The sequence below is a fragment of the Nylanderia fulva genome, unplaced genomic scaffold (genome assembly GCF_048542155.1).
Source record: "Nylanderia fulva isolate GAGA-0341 unplaced genomic scaffold, ASM4854215v1 Scaffold596, whole genome shotgun sequence".
Lineage (NCBI taxonomy): Eukaryota > Metazoa > Arthropoda > Insecta > Hymenoptera > Formicidae > Nylanderia > Nylanderia fulva.
The window spans coordinates 23051-42464 of record NW_028190694.1 but is presented as its reverse complement, the minus strand read 5'-3'; the positions used below and the strand labels follow the sequence as shown (position 1 = coordinate 42464).

General features: G+C 32.4%; 1 pseudogene; it reads left to right on the top strand.

Moving 5' to 3' along the window:
• The first annotated feature begins 18268 nt into the window (after positions 1-18268).
• On the top strand, positions 18269-19224 carry LOC146720871 (uncharacterized; annotated as a pseudogene).
• The last annotated feature ends 190 nt before the right edge of the window (positions 19225-19414 follow it).

Here is a 19414-nt window from a genome sequence, read left to right as displayed (position 1 = left end):
GACAGTGCGTTATCTCAACGAAACTAAATTTTTTCGTTGGAATTAAATATCTGTGCACAAGGCACCAAATTTTACTTGGTCACTGCCAAGATTTTTTAAAATATGAAATAATCTCATATTTAAAAAATCTTGGCCGTGACCAAGTAAAATTTGGTGCCTTGTGCACAGATATTTAATTCCAACGAAAAAATTTAGTTTTGTTAGGATAACGCACTGTCTTCCGCGAGCGGCTCTTATCGCCTGTCTTATACTTTAAATTTATATTTATATGACAGAGCCTTGTTAAACTCTTAAATAAACAAAAATGTTTGTTCTTTGCTTCTACCGCCTCTTCTGATAATTACCCAATTGATAACAGAGCATTTTCTATAATAGCAGGTCCATGTATTAAAATTTTATATAGTGTGGGAGTCATAGGATGCCATGAATATAACTGTATATAAACAACTAAGAATAAATTACGGTTCTGTAATATTAAATATAAATCTAAATCACTAGAAAGGCGTAAAGAGCCATACGCGGTTGTTACTGCGCACATTTCCAACGAAACAAAGTTTTCATTGGAAAATAAACCATGCATAAGGCACGTGTTATTCTCGGTATACTACTAAGATTTTTAAAGTTTGAAATAATCTCATACTTGATATTTAATTTTAAAAACCTCTTAACCCCCCTACGGAAATAAATAAATAAATGCGAGAGAAAAATGTATATAAAGTTTTGCTGTATCCATGGCATAATCACGGAATTTATTAGTATCAATTTTATATCCACTGAATATTGTTTTTAAAATAATCTTTAATCGAAAAATTAATTAAAAATTAATACCCATAATTTCAGCGGTAAGTTCCGGATTGCTGAAAAACCTCCGACTGGTATTACCATTATTAATATTTTCAAATTCAGGTTTAGGTACATCAACAATAAGGCCAAGTTTGTTTCTGAACTCTTCTTGAATAATTTCTTTTATTAACTGTATTTTTATCATCTTTTGATCTACGTTGCTATTTCTTAACAGAAAGTTTGTATGCTAAGTGAAGTACACATTCAAATAATCGAATTCTTGCATGTAAAATTGATAAGCCAAATTGCAACGCATTTTTATTAATATTTTTGATTTGGTCAAATTATTAAAATCTTTTGATGTAGCTCCGTCGAGATGTAGCATTTCATCGTTAATTTTGTATTAGTCGCCGAGTTACAGACTTTTGCATCAACCATAGTGAAAGTCAATCTATGTTTTACTTCTACGCATCTATTTCCGTTAATCCTTGTTTTATTAAGTAAGTTGAATTTTGTCTGGATGTATTTTATTTCGCTCTTTGCTATGTCCGTGGACTCTTCTATAAAGGTTATTTTCCTTTATAAAGCTTATTCTTATTGATTGACAATATAGAGGACAAGATGGAGTAGGATTTTGCCAAATAATTTTTTTATTTATATCACAAATTAATCGTAAGGGTACTAAAGAGCCTTGAACTATATTAGCGTCTGAGTCTGTATTATTTTGAAATTTTTGTTTAAATTGTGTTTGTTGCGATCCGTCACATTCTCACTTCGATATTAATTCTAATAAACTGCATTCATTTTTACTCGAAGCTTCTATTACTTCTTGCAAATAAATTAGTAATCTTGCGGCAGTATGATCCAATAAATCTTGCAAATTTACTTTAGCCAAAGTACTCATCATAATATATGACTCATAACAGTCTTTTTTAGTTTTTCGCACTAAACTGTAACATGGGAACAGTTTTCTGTCACTCGTAGTAATGATTTCGTACGGTATTCTGGATAAACCTGCTTTTTCAAATATAGAAAGAGTTTTAAATGGGGATAAATTTTTCCTTTTTTCTCTTTTAGATTGTCTAACAATAAGTAGGCTTTTTTATATTTTTGTGCTTTTTCAGGAAATAAAGTAATTTCTTAGAGAAAGAAGCTTTTAAAGCATTAATTTTTCCAAATGCTCGCAGTCTCATTTGACAATGAGTGGCATATGTTAATTCTTCTGTGTCTATATTTTCTCGGATACTTTGTGTCTTGCTTCTTTTATTTCGTAAGCTCAACTCTTCAAAAGATTTATTTAGCTGCCCTAGTCTGGTAGTTATTGGAATGGGTAATTCAAAAGTGCCTTAAAACCAATTTTCATTATTTTTTCTAAATAATTTATTCTTCCTATGTGCATCCGACCATCTACGTTTAAATTTAAACTTTAAGTACAATACCTTAAGCTTCAATTTTTTTATTTTACTATCAGAATAGAAATATCTGCTAAATATATAATCTTCTAGATAATCTAACTTTTTTCTATCTTTTCCTTTTTGGTTTTGCATAATATCATATAACTGTTTTCTAGACATTACTCTCATACCGGATGACCCTAATAATAAAAAAGAAATTTGTAAGATATTGCCTAAATATTGTTCGTAAAAATTCGCAGCTAATTTTTTTTGTAAAAAAGCTAGAATCTTTGAACTTTTTTAATATGTAAAAAGTGCTATCCAATAATACTCAGAAGAATAACAAAATCACTTGAAAAATATAAAAAAAACTAAAAAATTGAGTTTTATTATTATTAACGAAAACAAAATATAATACATACCTGCCACAGAAGAATCCATAGTATAAAACTTAACATAATAAATTATTATATTACAGAGATATTTATATTACAGAGCCTTGTTAAAACTCTTATATTGATACACGCTGGCTTAAAAATGCGTTTGTTTACCAACATTAATATATATAACAGAGAAAAGTATAGAATCGAAAGGATCTGAATAGCTCAGCTGGAAGAGCAGTCGCCCGGCAAGCGAAAGGTCTCGGGTTCGATTCCCGATTCAGCGATTTTCGGATCTATATTTTTCTCTTGCATTCATTTATTTATTTTCCGTGGGGGGGTTAAAGGGGGTATTGAAATTAAATCTCAAATATGAGATTATTTCATATTTTAAAATCTTGGCCGTGTCCAAGTAAAATTTGGTGCCTTGTGCACCGGTATTTAATTCTAACGGAAAATTATTTTAGTTTCGTTAGGATAACGCATTGTCATCCGCGATTTGGCTCTTGTTGCCCGTCTTATACGTTAAATTTATATAATAAATTATGTTAATGCGGATTATTTCCAATGATGATTTTAAAGGTGGAAAACTCTTGGCATTCCATCGTTTGAAAGCGTGGAATTGTCTTAGTTTCCCTTAATTATTATACGTTTCTATATGAAATGACACACTTTTTTTAAATGACTATTGTTAGAAAAAATTTTTTTGAATGTTACAATGAAAATTGCTTACTTTTGAATCTGCTAAATCGATGACTTTATAAACGTTTACGCCACAGATCAGTTACTTATCACTTTACATGCCATTATGAAGAATGGTTATACATTTGGTACTTATATCACAGGTTGTTTACAAAGGCATTATTTTTTACATGACATTCTTATTTTGTTTATTTCTTTTCTATGTTAGCTAATTTTTCAAGTACATCCAAATAAGACTTGCTGAGTAACTCTGTATCTTTTTTTAAATTTATACCGTTTTCTTGTTCTATTATATGAAACATTTCAGAAATCAATCTTTTTTGGTAATTTATTTCATGATCTAAAATTTTAACTTTATTTCAATCAAATGTATGCTGCTCATTTATCGAAGAGACAAACATTTCTGAAATCTTGTTTATATACGAAACTATAATTCTTTTTTTGTTTCTTCTTTTTTTTTCCCCCCGAGTTATTAATTTGTGTTGGTTTATGTTTATATTTGTCTAACATAATTCCATTGGAAATGAGATGCTTAATTCGGTGATTAATGCTGCTGAATATCATGTCAAGAGGATAACCGTTACTTGAGATTATATTGACCACTAATTCAAGATTCTGGCTATAAAATTGTGGGTGTGATAGAAGCAAACACCTGTCTGTTAAATTGTATATTATATATTATATTGTATATTATATACTATAAATATACTCTCAAGTAACGGTTATCCTCTTGACATGATATTCAGCAGCATTAATCACCGAATTAAGCATCTCATTTCCAATGGAATTATGTTAGACAGATATAAGCATAAACCAACACAAATTAATAACTCGGGGGGGGAAAAAAAAGAAACAAAAAAAGAATTATAGTTTCGTATATAAACAAGATTTCAGAAATGTTTGTCTCTTCGATAAATGAGCAGCATACATTTGATTGGAATAAAGTTAAAATTTTAGATCATGAAATAAATTACCAAAAAAGACTGATTTCTGAAATGCTTCATATAATAGAACAAGAAAACGGTATAAATTTAAAAAAAGATACAGAGTTACTCAGTGAGTCTTATTTGGATGTACTTGAAAAATTAGCTAACATAGAAAAGAAATAAACAAAATAAGAATGTCATGTAAAAAATAATGCCTTTGTAAACAACCTGTGATATAAGTACCAAATGTATAACCGTTCTTCATAATGGCATGTAAAGTGATAAGTAACTGATCTGTGGCGTGAACGTTTATATAGTCATCGATTTAGCAGATTCAAAAGTAAGCAATTTTCATTGTAACATTCAAAAAAATTTTTTCTAACAATAGTCATTTAAAAAAAGTGTGTCATTTCATATAGAAACGTATAATAATTAAGGGAAACTAAGACAATTCCACGCTTTCAAACGATGGAATGCCAAGAGTTTTCCACCTTTAAAATCATCATTGGAAATAATCCGCATTAACATCTGGAAATGATCCAAGAACAATATAGAGATGTATTCAGTCTCAAAATCATACACGCTACACATCATCAAAAATTGTAATCGTTCGCATCACCCAAATTATTTTATATATGATTATAATGAACAGTAAGAATTGCAATCGTTAGCATTGTCAAAATGTTTTTTAATTTTATAATTGACTAATAGTATATGACTCCACTGAAGAAGACTGCGTACAGTCGAAACGTTTGTGATTTAATGTATTATTATGTGATGATTTTAAAATAAAAAATTATAATATTCATTAACATCCGAATAATTTTATGCTTTTTAGTTGGCCTGTACTGACATTAATTTTTACAATTTTATAAAACTTAACATTTAATAACAAAATTATAAACAATTACTTTAAATTGTGATGTAAGATAAGAGATACGTGCATTATTCGTAACCACGGTTACACGCTAATTTTCCGTCGACAGCGCCGCCACGCGAAAGTTCAGATGGAATAAAAGAGTATGTTTCCTTGTCTTTGTATATCTATCTCCCTTCCGCAAATAACTCATTTGATACGCCTAAATGTAATTTTTTTAGGTGTGTGAATTAATATTTAATTGATAAACGTTTGGGTTTGTAATAATAACATCGTGTTTATCTGATTCAAAAATGTCAAAATTAAATCAAAACAGCATTATATGCGACAAGTTCTCATTTTCTGTTTTTATTTGAAGAAAATAGCTGCTGAAACTCATTGAATGTTCGTAGAAGCTTATGGTGAAAGTGTTCCCACCGATAAATCAAGCAGAGAATAGTTTCGACATTTTAAAAGTGATAATTTCAGTGTCGATGACAAATCTCGTCTAGGTCAGCCGAAGAAATTCGAGGACGAGAGCCAAAAGGGTGTAGTGTATCATGAGCTATTAAAACAGAGCCAAACCATCACTGCCGAACTTTACTATAACAACAATTAATCCGTTTAAACAACGCATTGAAGTATAAGCGGCCGGAATATGCAAAAAGATATGACAAAGTATTCTTCCAGCACGTTAACGCTCGGCCATATGTTGAAAAGATTGTGAAGGCCATCTTGGAAGCACTTGGCTGAGACATTTTGCCTTATCTGCTATATTCACTAGACATTGCTCCATCCAATTATCACTTGTCCAGATCGATGGCACACGGGCTTTCGGATCAGCACTTCAATAATTTATGAAGAAATAAAAAAATGGCTTAACAGATGGAGCCAAAGGATGCTTCGAAGTACAAGTCGTTTTTCCGTCACGGAATACAACAACTGCTAGACAGATAGGAAAAAATAATAGCAAGCGATGGCCAATACTTTGATTAGTGTACTTTTTCTGTCTTTTTACACTAGTCTTTTTTGGAAGAAAAAAAATTCACACACCTAATATTAGCGGCGTTTTATTCTAGATATGTAGATGATTACACCTTGATAATTCCAGAAACGGAGATATCACATACATTAGGGACTTTTAACTTTATTCATCCGAGGCTACAATTTACCATAGAAATTTCAGATGACAAGTTGAATTTTCTCAACGTCACAATGGTTTTATTAAACAATCATGTTATTTTTTAATTGGTATCACAAACCAACATTTCGTTATTTAAACTTCTATTCGTAACATTCGATGTGTCAAAAAAAGAGTTCATTTATGGCATTGTATAGAGATTTTTTTTGCATTTATCTTTTGCATCCTCTATTTCATAGAAAAAATTTAGAATTTAGTATAAGAGTTTTATTTAATAATAGTTACCCGTTGGAATTTATTTTCCGAACAATTCTAGATTGAAATTTTTAATAAATAAAAATAATGCTAATGTGGACAGTCAGCTCGTTTCTAGTGATAATCGGATTATACCATTATTTTTTTACGATTCCTTATATACCGCTAGTTTTGGTTAGTTTTAAAAACATAATAAAAGATCTTAATTTGAGAATTTCATATTTTAGTAAAAATAAAATTTAGTAAAAATAAAATGAATAAATTTATTAAGGTCAACAAAAATAACATCTCCAAAACAAATTGTTGTAATGTAGGTTATAAAATTGCTGCTTGAATTGTAACGCCCTTTATGTGGAGTAAACAGGATGACCAGTTACATACAAAAATTGAACATAGTAATCATATTAACTAAAAGAATAGGACTCACTCTGTTATTACTAAACATAGGTTTGATTCTGATCATCAGTTTGACTAGAACAACAGCTCACTTTTAGATGTGGAACCTATCTATGGAAAAACTTATTCTGAAATAACATATTATGAGACAAAAAATGGTCTTAATTTACAGACGGACACAGATAAATTAAATAAGAATCTCATTGATTTAATCAACCGTTTCTCAAAGATTAAAAAATTTTGATATATTTATACTTATAACTCTATTTGTATCAATTTGTGTTTAACCTTTTAAAAAAATTATTTTTAAATTTATCAATAATACTTGCAACATATTTTCCCTCGGAAATAGAAAAGACGCGCAAATTCGTGTCACCTTGTGCTATGCACGCTCCTCACTCTCGATATCTAAGGTTTGAACGCCAGGTACGGTCAGGCCGCACCACTCGGAAGAAATCACGAAATTCTCGTAATACACGACGGCTCAATCTCGGTAACTCAGTATCTGTATCTTGGTAGAGATGGCGTGGTTCTTTTTCTAAAGAGTACTTAAATTTTAAGTTCCGGACAGAGAGAGAGAAGAGAGACAGAGAGAGAGAGAGAGAGAAGGGGAGAAAGAGAGAGAGAAAGAGAGAGAGAGAGAGAGAGAGAGAGCGAGAGAGAGAGAGAGAGAGAGAGGAAACAGGAATATGATTAACACTTTCAGACATAAGATATAAGAGTAAAATATATACATATTTCCAAGAAGTGTGTACAAGGTCTTGGTAGAATAGGATCGAGGAGCTAGTCCGGAGATTGTTGTTCTTTCCAACGTAATTTCACGATTTTACAGTAGTGTCGGTACTAGCTCGGTACTTTTGATATTCTATTTTCTCCATATATACTCTATAACTTCTTACAGCGTACTCAATATCATTACTTAATAAAGACTCGATATTACAATGTGTGACAAACGAATTTCACGCGTACAAACGGACTGTCGGTTCGTCGGCGCCCCTCGGAGAGGCTAGGAAGGCGAAAAGAATACGTAGTTACGCGGATTTCCGACGCAGGTCCCGTGCTTCGTAATTGCAATTATCTCAGTATTACTATTAGTCATTTTGAGCTCATAGACTCGGTACGCAATATCTCCTCGAATACACGGGTCCCGGTCGGGTCCGCGCTTACCGGAATGTCGAAGTGGTGGCCTTATAATTCTATGGACGTGGTCCGATGTTCCTCGTGTCGGGATTACCGTCTAGCCGAACAGTGAGCGGCGTTGGGCCGGCGTTACGCCGGTAGCCTCGCGCGGTGGCGCTGTGGTCGCAACACGCGCCGCTCCGAGTCAGCAATCGATCCTGATATCGATGTCCTCCTCGCCGCCTTTCACGGGCTCCTAAATGCTGCAGGATCTCGAACTCGCCTTCGGGAATTCATCCGCAGAAGGTCTCTTAGGCGGCCCCGTGTCTATCCCGGATGGTCCTTGTTTTCCTTTTCGGCGGACCATTATGTTGCAAGGACCGTCTCAGGATGATCAAGCCCGAGCGATCCCACTGTCCTCTCGGGATGGTGCCGCGGGCCCCTCGGGAATGGTCATCTCTGTCTTGAGATGCAGGCGCCTGTTCTCTTCCTTCAATACTGCAGATGGTCGGTTATCCGATGCTGCAAGGAATATAAAAGCAGTAACAGCCCTTACGCGACTCGGTACAATAAATTTTTCTAATTCGACTTACGTAGCCGCGTGTGTCTCGGCTCCGTGCGCACCGCCTCGACCACGCCGCTCCATCCTCTTCCTCTACTCTTCTCGGGACCTCTTCTTCCTAAAACAATTCCTTTTCAAGACCACGCACCTCGACCTCCGCCAAACAAATTGATAATGGCGAGTCGATGACAAAGTCGTCGCTTGTCCGAGAAAATATTAAAATCGGAGCGCTCTCCGCTCCTTCCCAGCCGGGCGCATCAGCCCTTGTAACAGGCGTAAAATGCCACGTCCACTGTTTCTATTTTAGTCTGTTCAAATTTGAACATCTCAAGTTCGCCTTCCGTTTGAAAAGGTTGTATAATTTTTTAAACAAAAATTCTTTGTGATGTAGTTACAATTACTTGACCATATCCATTATAAGCTGTGTATATTTTTTGTTTTCGGTGTCCGATTATGAGTAATAAAAATTAGTTATTTACTTTGACTTCTTGAGTAACTACAATTATAATTTATTGCTTAATTTCTTAAATTTTATGATACGACTCTAATGAGTTTCTCATTATGGTGGCCTGTGTTTTTCTGCTCCTGGCTTATCAATCTTGAAGGAATTTAATATTGTGTGGGCGTTATGATGACGATAATTAGAGATTTGATTTTAATTACTCTATCGGATTGGCGGATTTGTTATGGATTTTTTAATGGAAAATTTGTCTGGGCGTAGATATAAATCTTTATTTTTTATCTTCTAATTTTTGTTTATATGGGATGATTTAGACTTTATTAACGCTGAAGATGGCCCTAAGAGGGATTTGAAATGTCCGCTATTATTGTTGAGATTATGTGTGAAACATTTGTCTACTTGTATGAATAATAAATTTCGCGATGTCAACTTTAGATAAGTGTGTCTTTAGATAAGATTGTCATTTTTATTAAGATTTTTTGCACCTGACGTACGGTGCTAGGCTCCTATTGCCATTTACTCTATTTTTTTATGTTGAGAGCTATTTATAACAATTTATTTTAATTTAAATTTTATTATATAGGATTTGTGCACACTGTATATTTTATTTCAAAAACTGTTGTATTTTTTACAGCTCCGTTAAGTCGTGAATGGCCATTAATATCTTCACCATTTCCATTAATGATGATAATTTTTGGATATTTGTATTTTATTCTTTATATTGGACCCCACTACATGATAGGTCGATTGCCATATAAATTGAAAACCTTGATATTGCTTTATAACTTTATACAAATTTTAGCAAACTTATGGATGGTACAAGAACATATATCTTTTGGCTGGTTTTCAAAATATGGCGTATTGTGTTCAGAGCCATTTCCGCATTCTCCCAATACGCTTAAAGTATATTTTTATTATATGTAATATTATAATTAGTTATAGATTATATATTGTCTGTTTGAAAAATAAGTTGTAAATAATTTTTAAATATAAATAGACAATGTGAAAGCGAGTAGAGTAAATATGATAATATGAAATATCAGATTATGAGTGGCCTTATATTCTACTCAAGAAATTGTCAGCTGTTTAAAAAAGAAATTCTAAGATCAAACTTTTGGTTCATTAGAGCCTTCATATTATTTCTACTTACACATTAAATGTTTGCAAATTACAAATATATAAATTTTAAAAGTTGTAATAATTTCAGTTTCGAAGAGAGAAAATTAAGACAGCGTTAGAAAAGTATTATATTAATATAATTATATTATCGATAATTATTGAGCAGATCATTATTACACAAATTAGTACACAATTAAATAATTTTTTTTATTTAATATTATACTAACTTAAAATTCTTTCATTTCCGTTTTTAATTCAGATATTTTTGTGATAATTACTGTGAGATATTTCCTGTTGTTCGTTATTATTCACATTTTATATATATATTGTCTATGTATGTAACAAAATATTGTCTATGTATATATATATATATATATATATATATATATATATATATATATATACATATATATTACATACAGGGTGTCCGGTAACTAACGGACCAATGATTAAGAGCGGATTCTCTGGCCAATTTGGAGACGATTTTTTCTTAGCAAAAATGTTGAGAAGTCAATTATTTTCGAGTTATAAGCGATTGAAAAAAATAGGTTTTTTAAAACTAAACGTTTTGGAGTTAAAAGTCTAACAATTACATTCTTCAGTTAATTTCAGGTAGAGTTTACTATAATAAAATTTTAATTTGAGGCTTAGTTATAAAGATACATAATGACAAATATTGGAAAGTTGTAAAACATGATGACCTTTTTCGACATTTTCGCTGAGGAAAAATCGTTCCCAAAATGGCCAAAGAATCCATTTGTAATCGTTGGTCCGTTAGTTACCGGACACCCTGTATATATTCAATGGCGGAAAAAATTTGTCTCTCACACTTTCATCCGTACTTGAAAAAGGTCCAGATTTATCAGAAGCACATAAGTACAAGTAATGCATTTATTATATACATACATTTATGAAGTGGTAAAACTTCTCGCATTGATATATATATATATATATAAGTAATGCATTGATTACATACATACATTTATGAAGTGGTAAAATTTCTCGCATTGATTTCTGAATGCAACACATCGAATTTCACCACTTTCATCGATTAGATTCATGGAAAATAGTTTGCCCTCTCCTCGAAAATTACACCATGTCCTGATTGAAAATTTACTTGCCACACGAGCCTTGATCATCCACCTAGATTAGCATTTATTTTCCTCTAATATCATTTGTATTTAAAAATATATTTTATACAGCGTTGATTTTGCTCACCTACTGTAATAAGGCCTTAATGCTGCAATTGGTATAGCTGATATACCAACATAGATAAGATCATAACTTAAAAATTCCCTTCTGACTGCATGATTTGGATCGTTTATTCACTGTACTACAAATAAAATAGATTTTTTATTCATTTATGATAAATTCACATTAAATATGCATCCAAAATTGATTCTAAATAATTGATAGTGGTGGTATTAAGTACAATCTTATAAGTTATTAAGTATAATCTTATAAGTTCAAATTTGTTCACATGGTTTCAAACTCCTTACTAACTAATTTAAAAAAAAGTACATTATTTCTTATAAGTATTATTCAAATCTTAGAAAGTGTAACTCAAGTACATATTGAACTTGATCTCATATCTAATAATTGACGAAAAAAGTAACAATATTACTAATCTCAGAAATAAATATTTTTATCGGCTCTCAATATAAATAATATAAGTATGCTGTCGTCTAAGCTGGGCAATAGAGCCAAGGAAACGAAACGAAAAATTAATTAAACGGAACTGTATCTCAATTTGAGATCCCAAAGTTCCACATATAAATTAATTTCGAAACTTACATATGGAGAAATAAACGAGAAAAATATAGGTCCGAAAAGTCGCTGAAGCGGGAATCGAACCCGCGTCTTTCACTTTCCGGGCGACTGCTCTTACCAACTAAGCTATTCAGACCCTTTCGATCCTATATTTTTCATTTGCCTTTTTAGTAGATGTTAGTAAATACCGCCGTGATTAGCCCAAGGCGTGAATAAACTCAGAAATAAATATTTTTATTGGTAAGAGCAGTCGCCCGGAAAGTGAAAGACGCGGGTTCGATTCCCGCTTCAGCGACTTTTCGGACCTATATTTTTCTCGCTTATTTCTCCATATGTAAGTTTCGAAATTAATTTATATGTGGAACTTTGGGATCTCAAATTGAGATACAGTTCCGTTTAATTAATTTTTCGTTTCGTTTCCTTGGCTCTATTGCCCAGCTTAGACGACAGCATACTTATATTAATATTACTAATCTATTACTATTACTAATCTCATAAGATGTAGCTGTAGATGTATTAGGTGTAGTTACATATTCAAGCTGTAATTTGTTGTCATTGTTAATTGGGTTACCTATTCTATAACCAACTTTGTCACCAGGAGCTACCACTTCAACATCTAATATCAGCGTCACACATCTAGATTAAATAAAATAAAATATGCTCCACTCTTGAATTGTTTACTTGAATTTAATTGAATTAAGTTTCTTTATATATGTGTGTAATTTAATGTGTATATTTAATAAATAAATATATTGTATATTGTATTAGGAGTACAAATAAGTTTCCGCCGTTTTTTATAAAAAATTGAATATTTATTGTAACAGAACGGTAGTTTAAGTTTATTCAAAGTATTGTCCATCACTAGCAACCACTTTTTCCCATCTCTCAGGCAACATTCGGATTCCACATCTGAAGAACTCCTTATCTTTTGAGGCTATCCATGTATCAACCCAATTTTTGGTATCTTCATATGTTGTGAACCGCTGCTCCGACATAGCATGTGCCATTGACTGGAACAGATGATAGTCGGATGGCGCTATGTCTGGTGAATACAGCGGGTGGGGTAACACTTCCCAATCAAGTGTTTTCAAATAGTTTTTCACCGGAACCGCTACATACGGACGAGCATTATCATGGAATAGAATTCGTATGGAAACCAATTTTCTTGTTTATGAATCATTCCTAATGATCTTAAACAATGTGAAACTGCTTGCTGAGTGACTTCTAATGTGAGAGCAAGTTCCTTTTGTGTTTGAGACGAATCTTCCTCCAATAATTCTTCCAATTCTGCATCTTCGTAAATTTTAGGCCTTCCACTGCGGTCTTTGTCTTCTACATCAAAATCACCGTTTTTAAACTTTTGAAACCACTCACGACACGTTCTCTCACTCAAAGCAGCTTCATTATATGCTTCTACGAGCAATCGATGCGCCTCAGCTGCAGATTTTTTTAAATTAAAGAAATAAATTAAAAGTTCCCGCAAATGACGTTTATTTGGCTCAAATTTAAACATTTTCAGCTCAAGAAAATTATATTTTACTAACACGGAGTCACTAATATAGTAGGATTATGTTATTTTAGAACGAACAGACTAATTTTTAAGCCGGTTATCATCTGCAAATTCTAACGAAAACCGCGCGCCGCGACACCTTCCTTAAAACGGCGGAAACTTATTTGTACTCCTAATATAATATATATGTGTAATTTAAAATACCTTTCCTTTCCATTACTGTTAACTGATGTTAAGGTATAATTTAATATTTTGCAGACTGTATATAAAGTCAAAGTATTACTTGTTATCAAGTTATTTAACTGAGTAATCAGTATTGTTAACGAGTTCAATCTCTGCCCATCAAATAGAAGTATTCTATATCATTCATCCATATTGGTGGAACTTGATATTTTTCTGTAATCCTAAAAAAATTGCATATATATTTTATAATTTTATTCCACACAAATCGAGCTATAGAATTATAAATATTTTTTGGCATCTATGTCCATAAAAAATATTTTTAAGGTAATGCAGTTTTTCTGCAGCAAAATTTTCTGAACATTTTCAATCCATGTTACTTTTACAAGAATAAAAATAAAAAATAAAAATTAAGAGTTTAACTAGGCTCTGTAATATATAAATATAAATTTAACATATATAAGATAGGCAATAAGAGCCAAATCGCGGATGACAGTGCGTTATTCTAAACGAAACTAAATTTTTTCGTTAGAATTAAATACCTGTGCACAAGGCACCAAATTTTTACTTGGACACGGCCAAGATATAAAATTGGAATAATCTCTACAAGAGATTTTTAATTCCATGTATCCCCTATTCCCCCTAAAGAAATAAAGTGCGAGAGAAAAATATAGATCCGAAAGTCGCAGAATCGGGAATCGAACCCGAGACCTTTCGCTTGCCGGGCGACTGCTCTTCCAACTGAGCTATTCAGATCCTTTCGATTCTATACTTTTCTCTGTTATATATATTAATGTTGGTAAATAAACGCCTTTAAGCCAGCGTGTATAAATTAAGAGTTTAACTAGGCTCTGTAATATATAAATATAAATTTAACATATATAAGATAGGCAATAAGAGCCAAATCGCGGATGACAGTGCGTTATTCTAAACGAAACTAAATTTTTTCGTTAGAATTAAATACCTGTGCACAAGGCACCAAATTTTTACTTGGACACGGCCAAGATATAAAATTGGAATAATCTCTACAAGAGATTTTTAATTCCATGTATCCCCTATTCCCCCTAAAGAAATAAAGTGCGAGAGAAAAATATAGATCCGAAAGTCGCAGAATCGGGAATCGAACCCGAGACCTTTTGCTTGCCGGGCGACTGCTCTTCCAACTGAGCTATTCAGATCCTTTCGATTCTATACTTTTCTCTGTTATATATATTAATGTTGGTAAATAAACGCCTTTAAGCCAGCGTGTATAAATTAAGAGTTTAACTAGGCTCTGTAATATATAAATATAAATTTAACATATATAAGATAGGCAATAAGAGCCAAATCGCGGATGACAGTGCGTTATTCTAAACGAAACTAAATTTTTTCGTTAGAATTAAATACCTGTGCACAAGGCACCAAATTTTTACTTGGACACGGCCAAGATATAAAATTGGAATAATCTCTACAAGAGATTTTTAATTCCATGTATCCCCTATTCCCCCTAAAGAAATAAAGTGCGAGAGAAAATTTTATATCTTGGCCGTGTCCAAGTAAAAATTTGGTGCCTTGTGCACAGGTATTTAATTCTAACGAAAAAATTTAGTTTCGTTTAGAATAACGCACTGTCATCCGCGATTTGGCTCTTATTGCCTATCTTATATATGTTAAATTTATATTTATATATTACAGAGCCTAGTTAAACTCTTAATTTATACACGCTGGCTTAAAGGCGTTTATTTACCAACATTAATATATATAACAGAGAAAAGTATAGAATCGAAAGGATCTGAATAGCTCAGTTGGAAGAGCAGTCGCCCGGCAAGCGAAAGGTCTCGGGTTCGATTCCCGATTCTGCGACTTTCGGATCTATATTTTTCTCTCGCACTTTATTTCTTTAGGGGGAATAGGGGATACATGGAATTAAAAATCTCTTGTAGAGATTATTCCAATTTTATATCTTGGCCGTGTCCAAGTAAAAATTTGGTGCCTTGTGCACAGGTATTTAATTCTAACGAAAAAATTTAGTTTCGTTTAGAATAACGCACTGTCATCCGCGATTTGGCTCTTATTGCCTATCTTATATATGTTAAATTTATATTTATATATTACAGAGCCTAGTTAAACTCTTAATTTATACACGCTGGCTTAAAGGCGTTTATTTACCAACATTAATATATATAACAGAGAAAAGTATAGAATCGAAAGGATCTGAATAGCTCAGTTGGAAGAGCAGTCGCCCGGCAAGCGAAAGGTCTCGGGTTCGATTCCCGATTCTGCGACTTTCGGATCTATATTTTTCTCTCGCACTTTATTTCTTTAGGGGGAATAGGGGATACATGGAATTAAAAATCTCTTGTAGAGATTATTCCAATTTTATATCTTGGCCGTGTCCAAGTAAAAATTTGGTGCCTTGTGCACAGGTATTTAATTCTAACGAAAAAATTTAGTTTCGTTTAGAATAACGCACTGTCATCCGCGATTTGGCTCTTATTGCCTATCTTATATATGTTAAATTTATATTTAAAAAATAAAAAACCTAAAAACTGTCTTTATATATATATATATATATATAAAATTATTATATATACGTACCAATATTTGAAGTACCGGTTTCTTAATATCTACACCATTCATAATTTTCTGAAATAATTAATATTTTCTTAAGTAATACATAAAATAAAATAAAACTTAAAAAAAAACACAATTAATTAGACTCGAATTGTGTTGCAACGCAATAATTCAAGGAAACATGCCAACTAAACGAACGAATATAATAAAAAAAAATTAATACAATACACCCAGCTAGCCAAGAGTGATAAAATCACGTTTCGTTAAAGCTTTGCGGCAAAGTTTGCTTTAAGTTTAACAACAATTTTCTGGCAAACATTTGCCTTGCTTCGTCTTGTCTAAATATTTCGAACAAATTAACGGCAAAACTTTTCGTTATATGATGCTTGCCAGCAAAAACTCAGCTTAATGCGGACACACCTTGTCGCAATTTTGCTACAAAGGCCTGCTCGAGTTTACCGCAATCTTTGTGCAAAGTTTGTATCATTTTGCTAGCTGGGACAATAACGATATAAGCTTTTGATAAAAAATTACATCTAATGCTCCTTTCGTTAAATTATACATGTCTGCAGATTATTACGAATTATTGTTAATACAAACAAAAATCTTGACAGATTCCTTGTTAAATAAAAAAAAGTACTCGATTTTTACAACGATTAAATATGTTTTATTGTCCGACATCTTTGTTTTTGCTGGATTTTGTCTGCAACGAACTATCAACCTCATCATAATAGGCCTGTTCTTTTTGGCTAAACTCGTTGCACTAGTTCATGTACTAGTTCAGGAGTAGTGCAAACTGGGACAGCATAAAAGGCCTGTTCTTTTTGGCTGAACTCGTTGCACTAGTTCATGTACTAGTTCAGGAGTTAGTGCAGACTGGGACAGCATAAGTTTTCCTCGGTGCAAGAATATTGTACTAACGAAAAGAATGCGATAGTACAGTATTCAATATGGCGCACTTCAGACACGGTAGAATGTTAGCTGACTTAGAACTTCTGGAGTCTTCAGATGAAACTGATTTTTATTTATTACCACCATTATCACCATTACCACCAATTCTGGATAAACGTGATGATGGTAATATATAATTTATAATTTATTACAATGTGAAAATCTTAAAAAAAATAATGTCACGTAATCTAACCTCTCAATTCTATTTTATACTTAGATAATAATGAATTACAAATATTACATCCAGTTCTTGGAATGATTCAACGAATAGAACACGTAAGAATAAATAACTATGTGGAAAACGTTGTTCGAGATTATGATAACATCGATTTTATTATGCATTTCCGTTTATCAAGACAAGTGGCATACCATTTGATAGATCAATTCCGTGTATCTGAGATATTTACTTTCTTACAAGGTACGTATATATTTAAAATTAATTTTTTTTTAGTCCAGTATTAATCTGTTTAAAAAATAAAAATATTATAATGTATTACTTTTACAGATGCAGGACGTTTAAAAATAACTGCAGAAAAACATATTTTATGTTACTTATGGTTTGTAGGTCATGAAAGTGCAGGTTACCGCGATGTAGCTGACCGATTTGGAATAACTATTAGTGTTTTATATAATATTATTACTAGAGTAACTGGCTTCATCTTGTCTTTAGCACCCAATATTATTAAATATCCAACTGCTGATGAGAAAGAAGAAACAGCTTTTTATTATCGTAATGAGAAAGAGTTTCCTGGTGTAATTGGTATTTCATTATTTCAATTAATATTTACAGTTCTGTTGATATTTCTATTAATTTTATATTATTTTGTTTAAGGGTCGACAAGCGACATGGTGGAGACGCCTATCGGTCGGCCGGGAATTACGGAGTCGTCCATCCCAGATATTAGCCAAAATACTTAATGAATCTTATTTTTCTAAATATTTCTAGAAATTTTTTATTTAACGCGAACAGGACTGAACATGAAAAATCATGATTTTTTACGTAAAATACGTCTTTCCCACTTTTATTTTTTTAATTTTTGCGGAAGAGAGAAAACGCAATTATAAGCGAGTCGACAAGCCGTTCTTTCGCATTTTATTCGAGTTCGAGTGTGCAGAAATACAAGTTCAAGGTACGAAGAAAAGAATTCCTTGCAGTTTTGCCATTTTACCGGGTTGTCCTGACTATTCGTGAAGTTTTACAAGTGAAAACAATGGTTACGCGTAAGGAAGTGACCGGTTTTGCGAAATCCGATCGCAAACGCGATATTCGCAAGATAACCAACAACAATGGCATCGACATCGATAACGCCAGAAGTCACGAACAACGTTACTTATTGTTATCGACGACGTACGGACTTAATTCTTCTCACACTAAGAAGATACATGTTGAATTGCAGTCGAAGAACGATGGCGGCTTCACGCCGATTGTTAAATTAACGGGCAATTACGCCGAAGAAATTTATTTAGACGTCAACACGTGGCATCAGTTTCCAATCAATATGGAACATATGAATCTATACTTGAATGAGAATCTAAAGATTAAACCAGATCCTATTATTATCGAGGATATTTCGATCATCTTCACTACTGCTTACGGAGCGAGGGCTGTACTGGTGGCATACAAGGAAAACAAGGATCGTGTAACGAAAGATAAAGCGAAAGAAGAAGAAGAAGAAGAATCTCAATCGCCGTCGAAGAAACGAAAGACTTACGCAGTTGCAATAGAGTGATGCAGAAAACTACTTTTCTCGGCTTGGAACATATTAGAAAATGCGTGGATGCACATTTGACGCAGCTAGTTTCCATAGTCGATACTGTTGATGCAACTGCGAGATATTTAATTAACGAAATAAAATTAAAACTTCCCTCGTCTTACATCGATCGTAAAATTATAAAACTTACTATCAGAGGCAATTATCAGGAAATTGAACGTAATGTACAAACGCAAATAAATAACTTAACTTTTTAATTAATATCTTATAAGCTCGTTAAGTTGGCCTTTTATTGTATCACATATTTTAATTGTATACGAGCCAAAGTTTAATTTATAATATATATAAATAACTTAACATTTTTAGATGTTTACTTTAACATTGTATTTGTAGAATTACTTACGCTTCGATTTAATGAAATTCTCCGTATTATTTTGCTAAAACGCAAATCTTAATTTTTTATTAAAAAAATATCGCTAATAAATGAAACTGTTTCTATCTTAAACTTGAATATTTTCTTTTATTCTCCTCCTCCTCCTCCTTCTATAATATTGTTTCCTCGAGTTTTACTGCGAGAGTAGAACATTGCACTGTAGTTCGATCCTCGAGCGTTAAAAAACGAGCTTATTATTTCTGTCACAAGCG